General features: G+C 49.6%; 1 protein-coding gene across 8 annotated transcripts in view; it reads right to left on the bottom strand.

Annotated features, from left to right (window-relative positions):
- The window catches only part of CTBP2 (C-terminal binding protein 2), a 165,856-nt gene that overhangs the window by 121,231 nt on the left and 21,271 nt on the right, over positions 1-23,354 (bottom strand). The window contains exon 1 of one of the 8 annotated variants that reach the window (XM_070481241.1): positions 11,435-11,494. The exons of 6 other annotated variants lie outside the window; for them this stretch is intronic. The gene's annotated coding sequence lies outside the window, so the exon portion shown is untranslated. Of the gene's footprint in view, positions 1-7,778; positions 7,969-11,434; positions 11,495-23,354 lie in introns of those variants that run through there. One more of the 8 variants, XM_070481233.1, reaches the window with a different exon arrangement.

Below are 23,354 nucleotides of genomic sequence, written 5' to 3'. Positions count from 1 at the left end.
CCTGAGCCACAGCTCCAGAGAAGGCTCACCCTGCCCAGCCAAGGAGCCCATCGTGACCTGAAGGTCTGTATGTCCAGCCCCCGCAAGCCCTATTTCCATCTAGTCACCCCTCTGCTCCAGACACCAGCCCCATAGTACTGTTTTGGGGTGTCAGCCTGTGCGAGAATGGAGTGACTCTCGTGATGGGGCCACAATAGGGACATGAAGGCATGGGAAGTGGGTGCCAGGGGCCTTCCCATGAATCTACAGCAGATCCCCACAACTATTTCGAACAGCAGATGGCAAGAAGTCTCAGGCAGATGTGGAACCCAGAAGTTCACAGAGAAACCAAATGCCTGCCCTCCAAAACTGACCTGCTTGTATCAGCAGGAAGTCCCTCCGGCCAGACACACAGACACACACACAGACAGTACGCAGGCGTTAATTTTGGGCCACACGCAGCTGCACCAGGAGTGCTTTTCACAGGGTGCCGTGAGCACCCAGGGCCCCTGCTCCAGAACGACAAGGGAGGGGCACTGGGCTCCCTGTTCCGCACCCAGCCCAGCCAGCTGAGTGGCTCCTCGCCCACACACTGGCCACCCTCAGCAGGTCTCCCACCGTGAGGGTGACCTTCCACTCCCTGAACTCCCACCTCTCATCTGCCCTCCCCTTCAGAGTTGCTCTGAGGCTGTGCGGTGCAAAACGACCCACAGCAGAAACAGGATAGCATCGGGGCGGCCACCAGCAGCCTGGGCAGGGAGAGGCAATCTGCATGCTGGGGGCACAGACGGGCATCTCTGAGCAACAGAGGGAGGGGAGGGGTGGGGCGGGCAGCGGCTGGGATTCGGCCTCGCCCCTCCTCTGCCCCAGGGCTCACCACGCTGGGCCACACGTGTGATCTGCCCTCTAACCAGGACCTCAGGGTGACACTGAGGAACAAGCCCAAGTGGCCTGGGATGGCGCCCCCACTCCCTCCCCATGTGTATTTTATGCGCCTGCCCAGTCTTTGGTTATTAACTCAACCCCAAAAAGCACAGCCCATCAGGCACGACGCAGTGTGGAATTCTGGTTTGGCTGTCACATGGTAAAAACCCAGGAAACAGCAACGTCCACCAAGAGCTACACATCCCGAGATTGGCTAAGACAGAATTCACACGGTGACCCGAGACACCTTCACCTCAGCATGGCCAGGTTATTCCTTCTCAGGATTCAGTTCCACCCACTATTGCCTAATAATAAATAAACCATATGAATTAGCTTTGAAACAATTATCCTTTATTCATGGGGGAGAAAAGCCAACCCTGAAAGCTAATTCCTTCCAAGTCCCCACACAGCCCAAGCTGGCATCGAGACACTTAGGGTCAAATCAACACTTCATTATAATCTCCCAATGTCCAAGAGTTTTGACTTCAATAAGAAAAATGCCCTCCAGGCAGAAACTTTACACACACAGTCTTTAGGGAGAGAATGTTTGTGGAAATTTTGTAATATTAAATATGTTCAGCTGGTTTTAAGTTTTAAGAATGTGAAAAGGACCAAGAGCCAAGATTTTAGAACTCTTGTCTTCAAATATAAGGACAGCCAGTGGAAAGCTGTAAGGGAAGGCTTGGAACTCTGCCACTTTTTTAAGGAAAACAAAATAGGATATTTTCTCAGTGCTGTCTCAGATGCAGTCAATTAATGTGTCCCTTCCTCTGCTCCATCTTCAGCTTTTTACTTTTGTACCCTTCAGAGACAGCAGATTTGAGACGGGCTGGGTAACCAGGAGCAGCCTGGTAGCACTTGCTGGGCTTCAATCTGCTGGAGAAACGCCCCACTCTCAGTGGCTCCAGCAATGGACACAAACAAGAGCGTGAGGCTGCCAGATGGGGCAAAGGGGAACGGAAAGAACTGGAAAAACGAACACAGAAAGCAAACTGATAAATGGGTACTGCTGATAGGGCTGGCACAGGCCAAGTTTTGAAAGGGAAAAAAAAGTGAGTCCATGAGCAGCAACCCACACACACAATGACGTCATTTTGGGAATTCAAGCTGCAATCCCACACCCCAAACTGGCCTTGGAAGGGAAGGCAGCTGGCCTGAGCAGCCTGACCCTCGGCTCACAGCAGCTTGGCTGTGCCCCACGTGTCCACATAAGAAAGTCAGACAGGCCAGGAAGCTGCCTGTTGACTCAGAAAAGACCAGAGGAGTGGGAGGAGTCCTGGCTAGGGGGCCGGGACCCCCTCAAAATCAGCCTGGCTGAACGGGAAACCTGGACGCTGAGATCTCAGTGGACCTATCAGGCCCCTGTGGCCGGCAAGAGGAACAGGTTAAACGCACATGGCAAAAAGACACTTGCAGGTGTCTCATGGATGGCCTTTCCTGGTTCCGCAAGGTAACTGAACAAGAAAGCTATTAGCCCAGGTGCGCAAACCTCTGAGAGCTGGTCCGGAACCTGTCAGAAGGAATGGAAGGAGAGATGGGCTAGTCCAAGAACAGAGCTGAGCTAGTGGTGACGTCTAACCTATCAGGCATCTTGAAAGGATGCCCCGGCAGGCTTCTCTCCCTGGTACAGCAGAGGGCACCACAGAGGAAGAGGTGTTGTCTAGGCTTCTTTCTGTCAGGCGCCCCAATGACACCCTGTTTTACAGGGGCCACGGGGTCAGACGGCAAGCAGAGGGTCTCCTGAAGCTCAGCACAGCGACATAAAACCCATCAGCCAACAATCTTTAAAACAAAACCCACTGATGAGGGAGCCACATGTTGAAGAGTTGGCAAGATAAACCCCCACTGCGGTGGGAGAATGGAGGGCACCTTTGCTGAAAGCTTAGGTTCCACCCCCAACCCCGTTTTACCCCTTAGAGAGTAATCAGATGAGGAGTCAAGATTTACATAAAAATAAGAAACCATCTAAGATGTCAAAAAGAGAAAATAGTTGGATAACTATAGAGATATGCGGCTATCAAGTCACATCTATATATCATAATATATTATATCTGTATCTCCAGTTCATTTAGTTTTAAAAATTCAAAAACATTTAACGACATAGGAAAAACACTTACAGGCTAAATGGAGAAACAAACATATAGAATCCAAATCTTACATAAATTTTAAAATATTCTTTCAACAGTGAATTTCTTTTTTTAGAGTATACATATATGTATGATACAGAAAATACACCCCAAGTGTTAAAAGTTATTTTTCCATGCTAAAATTAAAGGTGATTTTTAAAATATGTCTTTCAGATCATAAAAATTGTCTATTATTTTAATTTTCTTCATACGTTCCTATATTTCTGCATGTTCTGCAAAGAACAGATTTGCTGCAATCTGGAAAAAGCACAGTGAAATGCTGTGGGCTCCTACCTCAAGAGAGAGGGAACTGAAGCTGGGAACGCTGAAGAGAGAGGCTGCCTCGGTTCCCAGGCCGTGGCAACACTGCACGATGCCTCCATCAGGAGGTAGTCCCTAAGAACGGCTGCACTACCATGGTGGGTTTCGAAGGAATTAAGGGATCCCCTCTATCCCCACGCAAGTTCAATCTAGAAAAAGGGTGTCCCTCTTGGGGATTCCGACGCATACGTCTGAGTTCCAGTGGCCAATCAACCTGGGAGAATCCCAGGGGGTACGGACAGGGGGAGGCGCCAATGCAGTGGGATCCCTCAGCCCCAGTGGGGAGCTCCGGACCCACCGTCAACCAGAACCCACTGCAGAGGACGGGACTTAAGCACCACCGGGTGAAGCCCAGGCAGACTTCACAGGTTCCAGCTAAGTTCCTGGCCACAGATTAGACTGCAGACGCAGCAGCAGGGAGAAGCATAAAGAAAGGCATTATGACTTGAGAATCAAACGGCCAAGTCCACGATCTCTGAAAACTTACTCGCGAGAAGAGTGACCTGCCTTAGGCTACATGCAGAATGCTGAGCAGGGCAGTGAAACTGCGGGAGAGCCCCGCTGAGCCCGCTGCCCACTGTGTCCTTGCCCCCACCCCTCACGTGTCGTAGAAGACACCGCCTGCTGTGCCTGTTGGTGGTTGGGTTAGTTGGTCAGCTCAACACGAGCAGAGACAGAATCCAACTTTCATCTTAGAGAACCAACCAACCAATGGTTAAGAGCTCCGGAATGAGGCTGCGAGCGGCCCTAGAGAAGTCCCCTCACCCCCGGTTTCGCTTCCTCACAGATGAGCCCAGGATGGGACCATCAGTACCTCCTTTGTGGGCATCACAGGTGACACTGCAGGTAAAGTGCTCACACGGTGCACGGCCCACTGGAAGCACCGAAATCGCTCTATTGTTTCACAAACACCTTACTAACAGGACTAAGTGAGTTCAAAAACTCAGAGTCCCGGACAGAAAAAAGGCCTAAAGAAATTAGGTTTTGTTTTACTTCAAACTAAATTTATTCAAACCCAAACCTCCAGGTTCAGGGGAGATTTAAGTTTAAAAGGAAGTACATCACTGCCATCAGATGGCGCAGCGGCTGCACCTGCAACATGTAATGTCTACGACAAGGCAGGGCATTGTTGCAGGAACAGCACACAGAACAGCTCTGCAAACACACTGGAGGGAAGCACCCAAAGGTCTAACTGAAGGTAATGTCATGGGGCCAAAATGTATTTCCTTTAGGGGCAACAGTTCTATTCTTAACAATAAACCCCAGGGCCAGAGACCTCAGAGACTGTCTCATCTGGGAATGTGGAAACCACCCAGCCCATCAGAGACAGAGGTAACATCTGTCTTGACTCAGTCCTCCCCACTCCCCACTCCGACGCTGTCAGGAACACTTCACAGTGGTGTAAACCCCCAAAGAGCCCGACACCCACAACAGAACAGCCCCTTCACATCCGACCAGAGTGCAGACCACCCAGTTGTGTTGGTCTCTGACACAAATGCTGCATCCTCTTACCCAGAGGGATCCAGGACAAAGAGAGAAAAGCCAACAGCCCAACCAACCTAGGCACACCCGCAGCCCCCACAGCTGTGTGAGCCCATCCCAAGCACCAGGTGGGTTTTCAGTCCAGGTTCTTCCTAGGTCCCAAATCAGGCAGCACTGCCTGCAACCAGCAGCAACAGTGTTACTCTAGGCAAAGAGAACTGCAGAGCCTCAAAAGAGCATGTAAATACTATCTATTCATTCATAGGCATCAAGTAAATAACGCTGGGAAGGCTGAAATAACTTCCACACATACCTAATTATTCAGTTGCATTTCATTAATTTTGAAAGTACAGACAACGTTTTAGCATGGATGTTCATGGGGGTAATAATTCATAAATGCTGTCCTCACTCATATGATGAATGTGTAAATAAACTCACATGTATATATGTTCAAAACACGGTGCAAATTTGCTTTCTGAAGGAACGACAACTCAAAATTTTCATTTTGAAATAAGATTCTCGGGACTCATAATTTTACAGTTCTCATGAAAGCATGCCAAAGCCACCCAGGTGCCCAGGGCTTCCTCCTAAAGAAACCATGCCGACACAGCCTCTACTTCCTTTGTGCATCAGGCCCGCACCCCACGTGCTGCCATAGCGTGACTGCTAATAAACGTCAAAATTCAATCATGTTTTATTTCTCCACATATTTCAGTCAAAGTCCACTGCAGAAACACACAACACAGATAAACAAAACTCACAGGATGAAAGGGGCTTTTCCGCTGGTTTCCTGAACCAGAAAAGCCAATGTGGCACCAGCTACTCCGAGCATCACCCCAGGAAATTTGCCGAGAAATGGGGCCAGCTAAGCGGAGGACAGAGACGCCCAGTTCCCCTTGACATCAAGCGAGGAAGAGTGGTCTTCTCTAAGACGGGTTTCCTCTTACCCAGTGCTCCCGTCTACAACTGGGTCAAAAATCTTTGAATGGAATATTCCTCATCAGTAGAAAGGGACAAACTAGTGACACATGCGACACCTTGAATGAATCCCAAATGGAACTGTGCTGAGTGAAAAAGCTCAATCCCAAAAGGCTACATGTTCTCTGATTCCATCCATATAACGTTCTTAAATGACAAAATCACAGAGATGGAGAACAGATTAGCGGCTGTCAGGGTTAGGGACTGGGAAGGGGGAAGGACATGCCAACTCTCGAACTTTCTCTGAGTGAGCTGCGTCTTGGAAGCCAGCCAGCCCCGTGGACAACCACGTGCACCTGCCATGAACTGTCTTGGCCACCTGAAGTGGGTGTGGCTATAATGAACCGTTCTGTATCTTGACTCTGGTGGTGCATACTGGAACCTATCCACGTGATACAATTGCACAGAGGTAAATTCATACCCAAATGAATATATACAACGCTCTGGAACCTGAATAGCTGTGGATTGTATCGACACTAATTTCCTGGTCTGTTACTATTGTTTTGCAAGATGTGACCATGGGGGAAACTAGGTAAAGGGTATGACTTCACTTACAGCTACATGTGGTTCTATGATTACTTCAAAATAATAAGTTTAATTACAAAAATAATAAGCAGGTTTGCCCTGTCTTTTTGGTTTGTTTGTTTAGTTTGGCTCGCGTAGACCAATAAAGAAGGCAATTCCTTTCTTCACTGGATTGGTGCTTACAAAAATGAGCCAAGCCTGTTGACACGATTCACGCACTGAACTAGGATCAGTTTCTCTGGCCCAGGAGCCCATCCTGCCCCTCAGGAACCAGAGCTCACAGCTCCTGAACCCTGACCTTCTCCACTGAAGTTGGCAAAGATGCTTGCTACGTAAGTTCTTTCCTGGGAACGGGCACAACTGACTGGGTTCTCTCTCCCAGCTGCTGCCAGGCACCCAGGGCTCCCCAGGTCACGTCTGATAGAGGGCGCCTTCTCTGGTGGAAAAGCTCTGGAGAGGACGAGGGACAAAACCAGCCCCCAAGGCGGCTCTACACTGGGCAAGTGGGCACACGGGCGAGGACGCCAGGACTCCCTGACAGAGCCGGGCTAAAGCGAAACCACAGGCAGCAGGCTGGAACAGGCCAAGACCGTCCTTGGCTGACACACGGCTGTATGCTGGGCTGGCCACCTTCCAACACCCAGCTCGCTCAGAGAAAGTTCTGGAGCTGGAGTGTCCTAGTAGTTCACCAGGGCCAGGCGAGCCACCTGCCCGAGCTGACCCACAGCGACATTCCTGCTTTTCCAGCAGCCTGGGGACCTTGCTGGTGCCCTCGAACTCCACATCAGCCTTTTGTGACAAAACTTAATCACACTGTATCAACCTAAAGGTCCTTTGTGGAGTTTCGCGTCTGTCCTTCGAGATCCCCCGTGGCCTCCCTTTTAAGGAGAGCTGGCACACACTGCTTACACTCCCTGGTAACTCCCTGCTGATTCAAAGAATCCAAAAGAAGAAAATTACAGGAGCGTCTTTGCTGTTTCCGCCGTCATTGTCTGCAGGGTTAGCTTTCTCCAATTTCTAAATTCCACAGGAGTTTATCCTCAATGTCTCCCAGTGACAATAATGAAGGCACCTCCCTCTCCCCAAAATGTGCCATTAGGGACAAGCATACCCATGAAAACATATTTCAAGAATAATATTATTTTTTCAGATTCTATAAACCAACCCTTCAATAGTCATTTACTCAAAAAGCTGAACAGCTTTCAAATCACCAACACTGCCCAGCTTCCAAGCCGCCAAAGAATTAACCAGCGACTCTTCCACAGGAATAAAAATTACAGCCCATATAAATTAAATATATAATTTGATTAAACATGTTTATGTCTTTGCGATGACATTTAAAATAGAAGTAATCATTTTCTTTCTTAAAAGAAAAACTCTTTCAAATATAATTTGAAGCTGTCAAGCCTATTTCCTGCCACAGATCTTTTAAATGTCACATACCTTCGAAAGGGGATGGCAGCTTCCTTTTAAATATGCAATTCCAAACAGTGTGTTCTGAACCAAGCCTGTATTAAAATACACCGCTGGCATTTATCCTGATTAAGAATAGCCCTCTCCCCTTGCTCCTGATGGATCTGCTCAGGAGCAAGCACCCAGCCGCTCTCTCTCCCCATCTAACTCCAGAGTGGTTGGTGCCACTGCAGCTGGCCGTGACCCACAGGGCCCGACACCAAGTCACACCCCCAATGCCTTAAGGGGGCAAAGGTATCCTCTTATGATTCCCACAGTTTCCCTCCCAGCTATCTTGCTGAACTCTGCGTAACCCAATTTTGGCATAGCATCAACGGCCCAATTGTAAGACACTGTTAATCAGATGCAAAGCAAACTCCGAACTCATTCTCCTAAGTCAATGACCTACATATTCAATTGCTTATTCTCCAACTCAGTAGCAAACACCGAGCTATATTTAAACACAGAGCACAGATGTATCTTTCTCCTGAAAGGCGTAGAGATACAGATAAGCCTCATACTCTAGCCCTCCTCCTCTTCTCAACTTAAGGAATGCAAACCTTGTCAACATCAACTGTTTGGCGAACTATGAAGAGAACAGGATGGTCCATGCCTCCATTATTTTAATAAGAAAGTACTAAGTGTCATTTTTGTAAAAAGCAAATGTGAGCAGCAACTCCACTGGAACTAAGCAAAGTGAAGCCTGGTTCACACCTGCCTCCCCAGCACCTGGCAAATAGTAAGCAATCGGAAAGAAAATGGATGGAACGACTTAAGTCAGTTATGTGTGGGTAACAAGCATGTTACATACCAAGTGTCCAAAGGGGATGCAAATACTCCTTAACTGCTGAACCTCGGTACTAGGAACTGACATCTGAATAATCCTGGACCCAGTGGAGATGACAGCAAGAGGAGCAGAGAGCTCTCAGAGTCTAATCTAAGACTGGGTCGGGGGGACTGGCTTTTCACTGCCAATCTCCTGCTATCTTGCCCAAATTTGATGAAATGAGGGCAAGTCAGCGCCCCCAACCAATGTTGGAGGAGGATCCTAAGAACATCAAACCTTAAGATGGCAGGTTTAAGAGACCAAATAGAAGATGGATCCCAACCCAGCCCAAAACCACAACAGGTAGCCTCCTCCTGGGAAAGGGGTGCCGTACTCAGGGGAAGGGCAGGTCAGGGAGGGGCCAAGACCACATCCCACAACTCTGGGGGGAGGCTTGTAAACAGACTGCAGTGCAGAGGACCATGGCTGAGGGGACGCACTTCACAACCAAAGCCCAGATCCAGGCCTGAGTCCAGAGACCTCAGCTGCAGACACTTTCCTGCCCTATCCAACTGTGTGACCTGAGGCAAGTCCCTCCGCCCCTCGGAAACCAACTTCTCAGGAGTAAGGAGTGGAATGCCACCCAAAGACACCAGGATTCCCGAACGCAAGGTCTAATTCCATTTAAAATAGGCAATCATGAAACAAACAAAGCCAATTCTCAGTCACTGGGGCTTGAAAGAAATCAAGAGGGTGGAGAAGGAAGAGTTATAAAGGAGACTCCTCTTTGTCTTTGGATTCAGGCAAATTCCCTTTCTTGGGCAGCAAACTCCGCCCCTACAGCGTGGACAAGAAGGGCTGGTAAGCACCACCCATGAGGCCAGAAAGCATGGATGAACTGAAATTCAGAGTGGGCCCAGGCCCATCAATCAGTAAAGTGATGTTCATGTTCCTTCTTGACCACACTGGCCCTTCTGATTGCTTCCTGCACCCCCAGCCTCTCCCTAAGAAGGGAGCCTTCCTAGTTAACACCACACATACTCCCATCTCCCCACAGCTTGGCCCACAGAAGTGATCAGCCAGGTTCCTCCCAGTCAACTCTCCAGGGCTCCAATGTTGCATTTTGAGCCTTGCTATCAAGGTTTCATTCTTATCACCTACCAAATATATATATACATCTTCATACAGTCATGCATCACTTAACGACGAGGATCCGTTCTGAGAAAATCATCATTAAGCGATTTCATCGTTGTGCAAACATCAGAGAGTGTACTCAAGGGGATCAAAATTTGCCACTCCAAAATGCATCTCTTTAAGATGAGGATTACTTTAGGCTGATTATTTTTAAGAAACAAACTACTCAGAAAGTTTCTCTTCTTACCTCTCCCTTAACTGCCTCAGAGAATTCGGATTAAAAAGACCTCTCAGGAAGCCAGCTATCACCTTAGCATCACAGGAACTAGGTGGGAGACAGGGAGGAACCTAGAAAAGCCTGTTTGTTGGGCTCCCTCTGTGTTCTTCTGTTTCTGTACGGCCAAACACTTGTTTTTCAAAGTTTGCTCCTTTCTACCTACCTGTGAATTGCCTTCCTTCACTTTGAAGTCCCTGACTTTCCTCACCTGCAATATCTTCTTTTGTCTTTAGCTGAGGATGGTATTTAAGGTGAGGGCTTCAGCCATTTTGGCAAGTTACTCAGTTTTCCTGGGTTTCTCTTACGCATACGTGTTATTAAACTTTTTGTTTTTCTCCTGTTAATGTCTCATGCAACTTAATTCTTAAGACCAGCCGGAAGAACCAAGGGTAGAGAAAAATTTCTTCCTCCCCTACAGTACTTCCCTAGGCTACATGGTACTAATCATACGGGACCACCATTGTATATGTGCTCCACATCGACCGAAGCATTGTCACGTGGTGCGTGATTCCACATGTGCATATTTATATATACATCCAAAACCCTGGTGTGGACTCTTGATGGTCAAAGCAAGCAGCCCTTTCTCAGCTGCCACTCATCTTCCCAGCTGAACCTCACACATACCACTCTCGCCATTTTGATACTCCAACAAGAGAGGCAGGTACTATGAAGAGAGGCAGACCTGCAGATAAACACAACAGAACCTTGTCTTCAGGGAGTTCCAACAAGCAACAAGAACAGAACGTCCTGTGCTAGAGACGCAGACACGGAAGGAGAGCTGGAACTCTGCTTAAACTCCCATTCACACGCTCCCAGATCAGTTCCTTCTGCCAGTCCCGCTAAGGAGCTCAGGATGCACCTCATCACCTGCCTTCCAGACATTTGCTCGCCAACTGCAGGTCCCACCTACCCCTGAAACTCAGCTCACCCACAAGCACGGTCATCATCGCCTTACCCCTTGGAGTCCCTGTCTCTAACCAAAACAAACCCACACCCAGCCCTATCTTCCAGTTTGGGTTACTGGAACCACCCAGACCTGCCCCAACTCTTGTCCACCTCCAGGTGTGAGAGGCCAGCAAGTCATCCCGACACTGCCCCTGCACATCAATTCCTGGGCACGAAGTAAAATTCCAACCATCGTCTCTAAAACACCTATCAAAAGCCCCACTGAAGTAAATACTTTTTTGGAAGAGAGAATGACCCACTCCAGTTCAATTGATCAATATCAATTGGCCTAGAGGCCGGCCCCATGGCCGAGTGGTTAAGTTCACGCACTCCGCTTCAGCGGCCCAGGGTTCGGATCCTGGACGCAGATATGGCACCACTCATTAGGTCATGTTGAGGCGGCATCCCACATGCCACAGCTAGAAGGACCCACAACTAGAATATACAACTATGTACTGGGGGGATTTGGGGAGAAAAAAAAAAAACGCACTATCTGTGACGCACAATAAAATGAGATGTATATACCTGTACACAGCTCCCGGTAATGAAGCATTCTCTTTATGACCAGCTGAAGGACACATGCTGTCTCTCTAAACAGAAAGAGAGAGAGCTGTTCACAATAGCCAACTACCCTGAAATTTGCAGTTGCTGTGTTTGCATTTTTTATCAGCTCTGGCCCTTCCTCAATCTCATCCCCTCTTCTAGCATCCTTTTTTTTTTTTGCTGAGGAAGATTCACCCTGAGCTAACATCCATGCCAATCTTCCTCTATTTTTTAGTATGTGGGCCACTAACAGAGCCATGTAGGTCCACACCTGGGAACCGAACCCAGGCCGCCAAAGCAGAGGGCGCTGAACTTAACCACTAGGCCACCTGAGCTGGCCCAGCATCCTATGTTTTTGAGTCCTCAAAGTACTTGCTTGAAAGAGGCAGGATATAAATAAATAAAATGGAATCCACTCAAGAGGACACATTAGTAGCCCTATAAACCAAGTCTCCGAAAGCACTGGCCCTAGAGAGAGCTCAAGAAGCTGGCAGAGGCCTCCAAGGCCAGCGGGGCCAGCATACCCAGGGCGCCAGGCTCTTGGAGGGCTCAGCTCACAGGGTGGCTGATCTGCAGGGAGCTGTCTAGATCAGCCGCTCAGACAGCATCCTCACGCTGAAACAAACCAGAAATAATGTGCTGCTACATGATTATCAGCAGACTCCAAAAACCAACCTGTCAGTCATGGATGCAAAAAGGTGGGCACAGATGTTAGGAAGAAGCAGGAACCAAGGGGCCTGACCCTCAGGCTTCCCTGGAGAGCACAGTATTTGGGGAGAGATGTAGCTGGAAAAATCAACGAGCGTTCTGAATACCCAGGGGATGCCAAGAGAAGCAGGCCCCCTCTAAATAAAGAGGGCCTGGTTACTCTTTCCAGAGCGGTGAACTCCACAGCCCACTTGCAGCAGAGCAAATGGTGCAGTCTCTGCATCTGTCTTGCTGGTGGAGGGACCAAGGGAGAGGAGAGCGGCCCCCCCACCTCATGGCACCACCCTCAAGTCAACAGTCTAGTAAATGGTTTAAAAAGTAGCTCCACCTTCCATACACGATTGGTAGCAGTGTAAAACTTTATAACTGCTTTATAAAACTAAACACACACCTAGTTTATGACCCAGCGATTCCATTTCCAGGAGTTTACCTAAGAGAAATGAAAACATATGTCCATAAAAAGACATGTACAAGAATAGTCCACAGCAGCTTTATTCAGAATAGCCAAGAGCTGGAAACAACCCAAGTGTCCACCAATGGGTGGATGGGTAAACAGCAAGGTAGGTTCCTGCAGCGGAATACTAGGCAGCAAGTAATAAGGAACAAGCAATCGAGCCAGGCTACAGCAATCAAAAATCTCAAAAACATTACGTGGAATAAAAAAAGCTTTTGCAAAAAGGTATATATAGTATAATATGCATGTATGTATAACATGTATATATGTATATTATATAGTATTATATTAAGTTTTGGAACAGGAAAAATAAACCATGTTGTGGCGGGGGGGGGAGTGGTTGCCTGAGATTGGGGAGATTAGAGCCGGGACTGCCTGGAAACAGCCATGAGGGAACTTTCTGGAGTGACAGTATGTTCTATATCTTGATAGGGCCTTGGGGTCCACAGGTGCATGTGTTTGCCAAAACAAATCGATTGGCAGACTTAGGATCTGTGCATTTCATTTTACCTCCTGCCCCCACTCCCACACCCCTGACCACCTCCCCTAAGTTTTACCTCAAAGGAAAACAAAACAAAAGGAACCACAAACAAGCACAGGCAGACCTGGGGGAGGCGGGGGCCTGGGGGGTGCATGTCAGTTCACTGTAGAATCACGTCCACTTGGGGAAACTTTTAATCAATCCACAGAGGTCCTGTCTCTGGAATGAGGACCACAGAAACCCCTGGGAGGCAGGGGCCATTTCTCTACCAAGAGGTGAAATGCCGGAGGCCCAGGGAAAACCACCACTCCAAATCAACGTGTGGGAACCTCGTGCATCCAAGTAACGCCCGTCTCCCCACGAACAGGTTTATGAATTCAAGGAGGCCCAGGACACACCTGGGACTGTTGGCATTAATTCAGGCTGCTGAAACAGGAGGTCCCCGCACAGGAAAAGGGCCTCGGTCGGAGTAGACCCCACGGTAGTCACCTCTCCATCATGCAGGTACCAGGGCTTTGAGGCAGGAGAAAAGAACCCCAAGAGCAGACCGCAGGGTTTCTGAACAACCGACCCCCTGCCGCCCCGCCCCGCCCCGAAGCCTCTGCAGGGGCAGGGCAGCCTTTCGGCCGCAAACAGCTCCCAAAGAGCAAAACCATTTTCACGGGCCCATTTGGAACACCACTAAATGCCATGAGACTGGAACGTGGCCGTCGTTAAATGCTGTGTCCTATAAAAGTCGGACTTCTCGGTCTAAAGTTGCGTTCCCAGCACAGGTCACATGTGGGCTACCCTGACCAGCCTCTCATATCACCCAAGAGGCTTTTAAAGTATTAAGTATAGAAAATACATGCAACCGCCCAGTTAAAATACAGGGTGCGGACACTCCAAAAGGTCAACATGCACCCGCTCTATTTTCATTACTGATGCTTCTGCACCCAGATTGCAGGGAAGCTACAGTAAGCACCTTTAAGACACACTGTGCTGTAAGGCAAAACTAGCAGAACCATCCAGAAGCCCTGACAGAATCCTACATCTCTCTGAGCAGGGCAGGTCCTAGGAATCAGTGAGCACAACCCTCACATTTTAGGAGCAGGCAAACTACAACCTGGGAGAGAAAACAGAGACTGTGCCCAATCTGGAGGATTCCTGGGCACCGTCCCTCTGACCAACGTTATTTTAAACTCAACGCGTATTAGTAGTTCAGGTCCTCCAAAAACAGACACAAGACAAGATGAGCCGTGCAAGAGACTTCTTGGGCAACATGAAAAGGGAGCCGAGGGAGATGCGGGTCTGACTCTTGTCGAGGAGACAGGGAAGGAAGGAGGCCAGGTGGGAAAAATCCTCGCCTGCTGTGCAGTTCAAGGCCAGAGGGGATCCCTGGGCAAAGGAGTCCTGAGTCTCACAGGAACAGCCTGCCCCCCAACCCCCAGCCCCTGGCACGCTCAGGCCCTGGCTGGGAGCAGCCCGTGGGAGTGCAGATTCTGTGAATGCGGTGCTGGACTCCAAATTAGCATGTGGTAGGTGGGGCCACCAGTCAACTACATTCCTAGAAGCAGAAGATCAGAGAGGCACCTTTTCAGAGCTGCCACACCATGCCAGGGCCCTGCTACAATTCTAAGACCCAAGGCTTGCTTCTGAGCTTCTCCAAAGACTGACAATCAGACGTTCAGGGCCACCTGGCTGCACCCATAGCCTTCAGGTGGATGTCACTTGGCAGGTGTGAGGCAGGGAAGCCTTTCAGGGATGCCCGCCCTCAGGGAGCTCACAGCCTGGCAGGAGCAAAGCCCCCAAACAAGAGAGAGGAGGGAGACAGAATCTCCAGGACTTAGTACATAAATGGATAGAAAAGGGAAAGCCATGAGGCTGGGGCTGGGGAGAAGGGGCCACCTTCTCATGGGGGGGGGGTTAGATTGACTATCAAGGTAATCAACTATTCACACTAACTATACTCGTTACGTTAATGCTATCTGCTTTAACAAACTCTAAATTGAATATCAGCTCAACACAACAGAAGCTTATTTCTTTAACAGAAACAGGTCAGTGTTCCTGATGGGTGGGCAACTCTTCACAGGGCGAGTCAGGGACCCAGGATCCTAGGCATCCTCTGCTGGACTTTCCTCACTCAGTTGACAATCCAGGAAAGAAACTGGGTAAAGCCCCCCTGTCTAATTATGTCTGTCAGGAAGTGACACTATTCCCACCAGTGCTCCAGCAGCAAGGACTCTCCTGAGGCCCGCGGTAGATGCCTGGGTGGTGGCTGGGCAGCCTCTCCAGCACTAAGTCCCACCTGTGAAGGGAAGCACAGACCTCTGGTGGACATCTGGTTGTCTCCGCCACACTCACTTTCCGACTCAGTCTCAGGACAGGTTTATTATTTTGGAACCAGTAAAGGCCACTGGGTCTCTCAACACCAGAATCCAAGGCTATCTGACCACTGAACCAAATCTGAAAAGAGATGCCAACAACTCTAGAAAAGCATCTGTTAAATTCTCTTGTTGCCACACAGCTGTGGCATTAAAGTACAAGTGTGGTCACAACTGGGCTTTCACTGATTAACTTAAAAAGTTGAGCAACTGTCCCTCTATTGGAAAATGCCCAATTCTAAAACTTAAAAGTGTGCAAAATGCTTTCATGTCCAGCAAGTCTAAGATACCATCAAATCTTCGACCCAGCATGATCTTATAAACCACTAAGAAAGAAAGAAAAAAATATTGTCAATTAAACTATGGCATGCAATCAATTTTATAACACAGCTTAATCCCAGAGATGTTAAAATGTTGAAAACCCAAGAAAGAATGGTGCTTTTGTTGAAGTCTTCCAAGGACCTGGTAAGAAACACAGGAATGGCCATTTCACACAAAGGGAGCCCCAGCCCAGGGCTGCTTCACTCAGCTGGTGAGGGGAGACTTGGGGAAGCGGGGGGGGGGGGGGGGGGGGGGGCCAGGGGCGAGGTTTCCAACCAGTTTGACTCGGCACCAGGATCTGGGTCAACATTCCAGCCCGTCTGAAAACTCTCAAAGACCAACCACGCTCCAGTATCCTCACATCCATACAGATTCTGCTTCAAAGGCAAATCAAGCACCTTGGATATAATAGTCTTATAAACTCATTTGAATTAAAAAAAAAACTCCACTAAAATATGGGTTTTCATCTGCATAACACTTTACCAACAAATTCCACGACATTCAAGTGAGAACAGATGAAGTACTGAAATATCAAAAACAAGAATCCGATTTGGTAAACAGTTGAGCGCTGTTTTCACATCATCCTAATGAATTTAGTTTCAATAAACACAAATCAGCAAAAACTCTGAAAATTTTAATGGTATGGTGCAAAATGATGCTTTGAATGACAGCCCCAGAAAACGAACTCTTTTCAGCATGTGACAGATACCACAAGAAGAGAAAAATTCAAACGGATGACTCAGTTCAAAGTGTCCGCTTATGGCCAGTGGATCTGAACTTGGCCCTGGCTTGCTTCCCACACAAACCTTCTTGGGCTGTGAGAGCAGCAGCAAGGAAAGGACCTCTGGACCCCTGGATCCTGCTCAAACTGCCAGGCACAATCTAATACCAGGTGTCTTGGTGTGTGCAAATATAAGTGTACAGCAGATGGGTCAGCATCCACAAAAGATGACAAAGATTTCTGGTCAAATTCCTGCCCAAGGCAGGCTCCTGTCTCTTTCTCCATCTCAGTATGACCCTCAGCATCAAGCGCAGGTTGCTGGGCAGTACCTGGACACTTGTATCTGGGGATGGTAGGATACAAGCTAAGGTGGGCCCAGCCTCCTCCTCCTCCCTGCTCACCTGCCCCCCATCCTTGATGTTTCAGTCCTGTTATCACCCTGAAAGTGGTACCCAAGTTAAATCTCTGCTGTGCATTTACTCGCACTTTGATAAACTCAAGTGTACAATGACCAGGAGACAGCAAGACACGCTGACACCCTGCAGGAAAGCAGGCAGGGCCATCTCTTCCGAGGGGGTCTGAGAAGTCATTCATCCGAGCCCTTCGTTTTCTCCATTTGAAAACAGATGCTGTTTGGAGGCTGTAATTAGAACACATTTCACTATAAAAAAGACTGGCCTGGCCTTTCGAAACAACGTTCTTGTCTTGGAAATAATAAACCAAAATTAACAAATTCAGAGTTGTTTTTAGAAAGAATCCCAAAGCCTAATAACTTCCTTAAAACACAAGTGTTCCCATCTCTCCAGACTGCGGGCTCATGGGGACGAGGAAGTGCCTCCCTGAGCCTAACACGTGGGAACTGACACATGACTGATGGAATTCTGAGTGTCTGGGTGGACACTTGCTGGCCGAGGCGCCAAGATTGGAGGAGCTTGTTTTTGCAGGGGCAATGAAGTTTGGTTCCAAAAAGAAAGGTACATAAAGGCATTTAAGACTCCAGTGGTATAATGTTAAGCAAGAAACAAAAGACTACAGATCAGATTTTAAAAGCATATGGTCAGAAGGAACAAACGCAAGCATTCAAAAGCCATGTACTGAAAAGCACCAGTTACTGTCCACTTGCTATGCGTACAAAGACTAAGACGGCCCCCAGAGACCAAACTGGCACAGGCAGAACTCTTAAACCCATGGCCCATTTTCTATTTTCCTATCACTTATTTTCACTCCAACAGCCTCTCCATCAAGTAATTGTTACTACTGTACTCCCAACTCATGGGCGGGAGAGCCTCATGCCAGAGTCCACAGCAGGAAAAGCAGAGATTCAAAGCAAGTCCAATTCCAGTGCACCCAGTGGAACGCCACCTGTGACCTCCTCAGCAGAGGTCAATGGGGCAGGAGGAATTTGGCATGGGACTAAGCTTCAGAGGGATCCCTGTGGGGAATTCAGGACTCTGCTTCCTGCCACCCAGGTGGGCAGAGGGGGCGTCAGTCACAACACAGTTCTAGCTCTGAGCTCAAGCCAATCCAGACAACCCCGGGCAGGGACTAGAGAATCTGCCCAGCCCCACGGTCCTGCTGGTCCTATCACCTGCTGGAGACTCCTCGATGAGGGAGCACCAGCCGGGCTCCCGATGGAGAGGAAAGATCGCAAAGGACTTGGCTGGAAAACTGAGCCCCAGATGCCTGGCTCCACAGAGCAAGGAGAACCCAAGCGAGGAATGAAGGCGAAGCCCCCCACCCCCAGGTGCCACCTCTGCAGGTGCTCAAGAAGGGAATCAGCCAACAGGACCAGAGGAGTGGGCTTCCGCCCGTCTGAACCTCCAGGATCTCCCTCATTGCCCTCCCCAGCCTGGAATCCAGGTCAGCCACACACCCCCCCCCCCACCACCAGCTGAGGCCTCTCAGGCCAGCCCGCTGGCCAGCTCCCCCTGCCCGCGCTACATGACCCCACAACGGGTTCGTCCCAACAGCCAGTCGCGTAGCATCTTATTTGTGCTTTTTAATCTCAAACCCTTCCCCACTCATAAATAAGCAGCAGCAGCTAGATACCATCCCACTCAGAGGGCCATGGGGCCCGCCCACCCACTTGGTCCAGCTCGAGGACAGACTTTCCTTGGTGCTAGTATCACAAGGATGGCATGTGTTCACTTCCTCCTACCTGGGGGCACCATACCCCTCATCCCCCCTCCCCCCACAGCCTTCCATCAAAGCCCAGAAGCCCAATGACACGCGAGCAAGACAATTCCTGGAAACTCCTCCAGGGTTTCCTTTATTCCCCTTCCAGTGCCCACCCCACACCCCTAGCACCCCTGGCTCCCTCTCCTCGTCCTGTCCCGGTGAATCCACAGAACACATCCGCCACCCACTGGTGTAGGCCCAGGAATCCCAGGCAGGGGCTCTGAACAATGTTAGGTTCCAGACTCCTACGAGACACACCGGATTCTTTTCCTACAAAAATGCACGTATGACCCATCCCCCTTGACTTGGGCCATTTCTGGGGCTCACACCCCGCCCCAGGCATGGAGCCCCAAGAGGTCCACAGGCCTAAGTCAGACCCTCCAGCTTGGTTTCCTAGGCAACAGCTGCTCTCCTTCCAGCAGCACACTGACCGAGGCAGGAATATTCTGTCGCTCCAAGAGTTCCTTCTCAAGGGGTGGGGGATGCCAGCTTTCCTTACTTATGGGCCCGAGGTGGACGGGACCCCAGCACCCAGCTCTCCCCAGTCTCCACCTCCCATCGGCCCGTCTGTCTCACGTGCTCACAGGCAAGTGTCCTGCAAGACGGATTCCACTTCCGCTCCAGGACAGCCTCACAGAGGAAAGGACACAGCCCCAAAGACCCTCACCTGTGGATAGGAAGCCAGCCACACCGTCTCCTGCCTGGGACACTCCTGAGTGTGAAGAGAGGGTGCCTGTCCCGTGAGGTGCGGGTTTGAGGGGCTGGGCCTCCCAGGAGCCCTCTCTGCCTCTGCCCCCAGAGTCTGGGGCACAGAAGCGAGGACTTGCCTGGTTCTCTGGGCCTGTGCCTTCCGGTCCATGAGGAGAAAAGGGGAAGTAGCCTCAGCTGAAGGCTGCAGGGTTGGGCAGTGGTTCTCCACCTGGTTGGCCATTAGAATCATCTGGGAGCTTTTAAAACTACCTAAGGCAGGTCCCACCCAAGACCATTGACTCAGAACCTCTGAGGGTGGGGCTGGGCTTAGATCTTTCTTCAAAGCTCCCCGAGGTGATCTCAGGTCCAGGCAGGGATGAGGAGGATGGGGCTGGAGGGATCTGGGTGGAGCACCCTCCAGGGAGGACAAGCTGGAGGGAGCCCAGGTGCCCCTCCCCCTGCAGCTCAAAGGTCACATCCTTCAAGAGAGCATCCCAGACCTCAGTGTAAGGACGGGACGCTGGTTCCCAGGGCTGGGACCATGCCCCTCCCTGTGCCTGGTTGTGTGGTCTGCTCCTGGCAGGCAGGACCAGGTCAGCCTTGTTCAGGCCACCACCCCAGGGATGAGAAGTCCACTCCCTTGGGGTGCCCATCAGAGGGGGAGGAGGAACTGTGGAGGAAGTGGGCAAGAAGGAAAACAAACCCCACGGAGCCCATTCTCGCAGGAGTTATGTCCTCAGCACCTTCCAAGCCCCCCTACTTAAGTCCATAGTTTACTCCTGAAACAACCCCCCACGGAGAACTGACGCACTGAACCCAGCGTGCACCGACCACATGCCAGGGGCTGACGAACTCGGACCCCACAGTCTGTTACAGGACACCATCCACAACGCTAACTATTAACCCCCCCAAAATAGCTTCACTAGGCCAGGGACATCTAGGGACAGGGACATAAAACACATTCTCCCAAAATGGTAACAGGATGTCTCCCGGGTGGTGCCGCCATGGCCTTGAAAGAGCTGGGAGCGATTTCAAATGGGCTCTGGGCAGGAGAAGAGAGGGGGAGCGGCAGTCAGCAGGGGGCGGGTCACCCATCACCACCAGGAAACAAGACGTTTACTTTTTACAAGGTCTCATGTTCCTGCTTATTCTTTACCTAAAAACCCAAACTTCCCAACTGGGTCTTCAAGTACCAATGTCACCAAAATCTCAATTCAGCAAAATACCCAAAAACACCAATTATTCCAGACAACGAGTTTAGAAAGAAAAAGGGACTGGGAAATCAAGATGATACGAAGAAGGGTCTTGGAGGAAAAGTTCAGTTTGATTAGACTGGATTTTCTTACAAAGGGCTATGACACGGGCCTTCGGAGATGGTGCACCTTCGGGGTGCAGCAGCCGTGACCAAGCCCACAGCAGGGTCTTGGGACCCCCTCAGCCTGGTCTCCCTGGGGGCCTGTGAGTCTCTGCTGACTGGTGGGCTGGTCCTCAACAGCCAGCACCTCTGTCCCCGCCATCTCCTGCTCCACCAGGCTGCAGCAGCTTCTCTTCAAGGATGGTGAGCAGCACCCACGATATCAAGCGACAGACTTTATCTTTCAAATGCACAATGTGCTTGAGCCAAAAACAAAACAAAAAGCCTTTCCAAGACGCTTTCCAAATTCCAGAAACACAGTGGGCTGGAAAAATGGAGCCCCATTTCCTCTTATTTTTAATCTTACATGGGCTAGGTTTATAATAAAAGAGAATAACCTATTTATTTGCTTACCTTACTTGGGAAGACAATAAATTGGAAAGGCTTCATAAATCTCACAGGGAATTCCTTTAAACAAGGACTGTCAGCAAAAATCCGTAAATAACCTTCTGCCAGTCTCTAGCAATCACCTCCACCACACATTCTTTTTCCTTCCTGCTTTTGTACTAATCTTCTAGCAAACAAATCAAATCAAGCACCAAAACGTTTTCATTCTTATCAAGGTAAGGCTCAGAAAACATCCGGGAGTCCTGGGGGCTGTTGACTTAGGAGAAGAATCCGCTGCAGAGAAGGCCCCAGGGGACAGGACGAAGGAACGCCCTGCACCCCCCAGAACCATCTAGAAAACCAAGGCTGGCAATCATTGATTGGATCTGAGGCAAACCATCAGCAAAGCCCTTCCCAGGTTGATGACAGGTTCTCACCTGGGCTAGGCTGGTGTCAACGACAGGCCCTCTGTTTGCCTCTGTTCGCCTGGTGCCCTTACAATCCCAGTGTTGTCGGAGCTTCCGGGCCCAGGCGGCTGCTGGTCAAGTTTGCTCATCCCCATGCTGACCGAGTCAAGGAAAGTTTGGTACTTCAAGACGTCCGGAGCAAACCAAGGCCTTGTCCAGCAGGCCCCGTTCCTACCACGGTAAGATGACTTGCAAGGCAACCATTGGACGGGGTTGATTAAAATTACCTTCGGCAGTTCAGAAACAGCAGAAGATGGACAGTCTCACAGTGAGGTTTCAAGGACTGTGCTAAAAATACGTTTAAATAAGAGGCAGAAGGAGGCTTGAGGATAATCAAATGTGCAAGCCTTGAAAGAGGTGCTGTAATCAATTTACACATCGGGAAAGAATAATTACCATAACCAAAAGAAAAATTTCTCCAAGCCAAAAGGTTAAAAAAAAAAAAATTAGACCAGCAAACCACTACCCAGATGTAAACAAAAATGTCTGTTTTCAGAAAGGACGAGCCTCTTGAAATGCCCGTCAGCTTCCAGAGACTCAAAACTTCACTCCAAGACCTTGATTCCTGGACGTGAGATGCACGACTCACAAAATCCAAACACACTTGCGCACATCCATAGATTTACTCTGGTTAGTCAGCCCTGCAAAGGAAAGGGCTTTTGATGCCAGGCCCACGGAGGTCCCCATGCAGCAGCTGTCACCGAAGAGCTGTGTTCTGCATGTTACTGAGCTGCCTGAACCTAATGCGCTGAAGACCCTCCAGCCTTGGCAGGCACATCATCCGTTACTATTATGGATGCCCAAAAACATTTTTATTTTCTCCTGTCTTGGCACATTCCTGGTACTCAACAAAAAGTAGTCAGATTATTATTATTATTATTTACCTATCAAATTATTATATTCCTAATATTCTTGAATGAAGACAAAGACCTTTCTTAACTGGTTCCCTTTGAAAGGGTCATTTGACAACTTGCACAACTCAAGAATGTTTTCCTAGGGCCCACCCCGTGGCCGTGGCTGAGTGGTTAAGTTCGCGCGCTCTGCTCAGGTGGCCCAGGGTTTTGCCGGTTCGAATCCTGGGCGCACACATGGCACTGCTCATCAAGCCATGCTGAGGCAGCATCCCACATGACACAACTAGAAGGACCCACAACTAAAATACACAACTATGTACCAGGGGGCTTTGGGGAGAAAAAGGAAAAATAAAATCTTTAAAAAAAAAAAAAAGAATGTTTTTCTAGCCTAGGCCAGCTAGGCCTGGGCATAGGGTAGCAAGCTGCTCACCCCACAGGCACGGCAGGCTGCCCACTCACTTCCCTCCAAGTCCGCTGGAATTTTAGGATCCACTCAAGGGAAGCAACTTCCCACCTAGAAGCTACCCTGTGGATACAGGAGTGGAGCCCAAGGAAGGCACTGGAGAGGCGTCCCAGGTGTAGGAGTCCAGCAGGCCCTGGGTCTGCCTAGACCCTTGGCCCTCCTGTGCTCACAGCTGTGCACCCTGGGGCCTAGGCCAGGGCTGACTGCGTGAGAAGATCCCCAGGTGGCTTTTATTGCTGTGGATGGCTCTACTGAATATGTTGCCTGATGGCCTTCAGGATGTAAAACACTTCTCTGCCTTATGTTTAAATAAAATCCAGCATTCAAGTTTTCCAGTAATAAACTCCAGCCTCTGGGCAACATTCTTCCCCCATCCAAGGATCGGAGGGAACTGCTGTGTCTGAGCCCTGGAACTTCACCGCCATCAAGTCCTGCAGGCTCTCCAGGCCAGGAGGACTCTG

The sequence above is a fragment of the Equus asinus genome, chromosome 2 (assembly GCF_041296235.1).
Source record: "Equus asinus isolate D_3611 breed Donkey chromosome 2, EquAss-T2T_v2, whole genome shotgun sequence".
Taxonomy (NCBI): Eukaryota; Metazoa; Chordata; class Mammalia; order Perissodactyla; family Equidae; genus Equus; species Equus asinus.
Note: the sequence above shows the minus strand (reverse complement) of the source record. Positions and strands in the feature narration are given on the sequence as shown.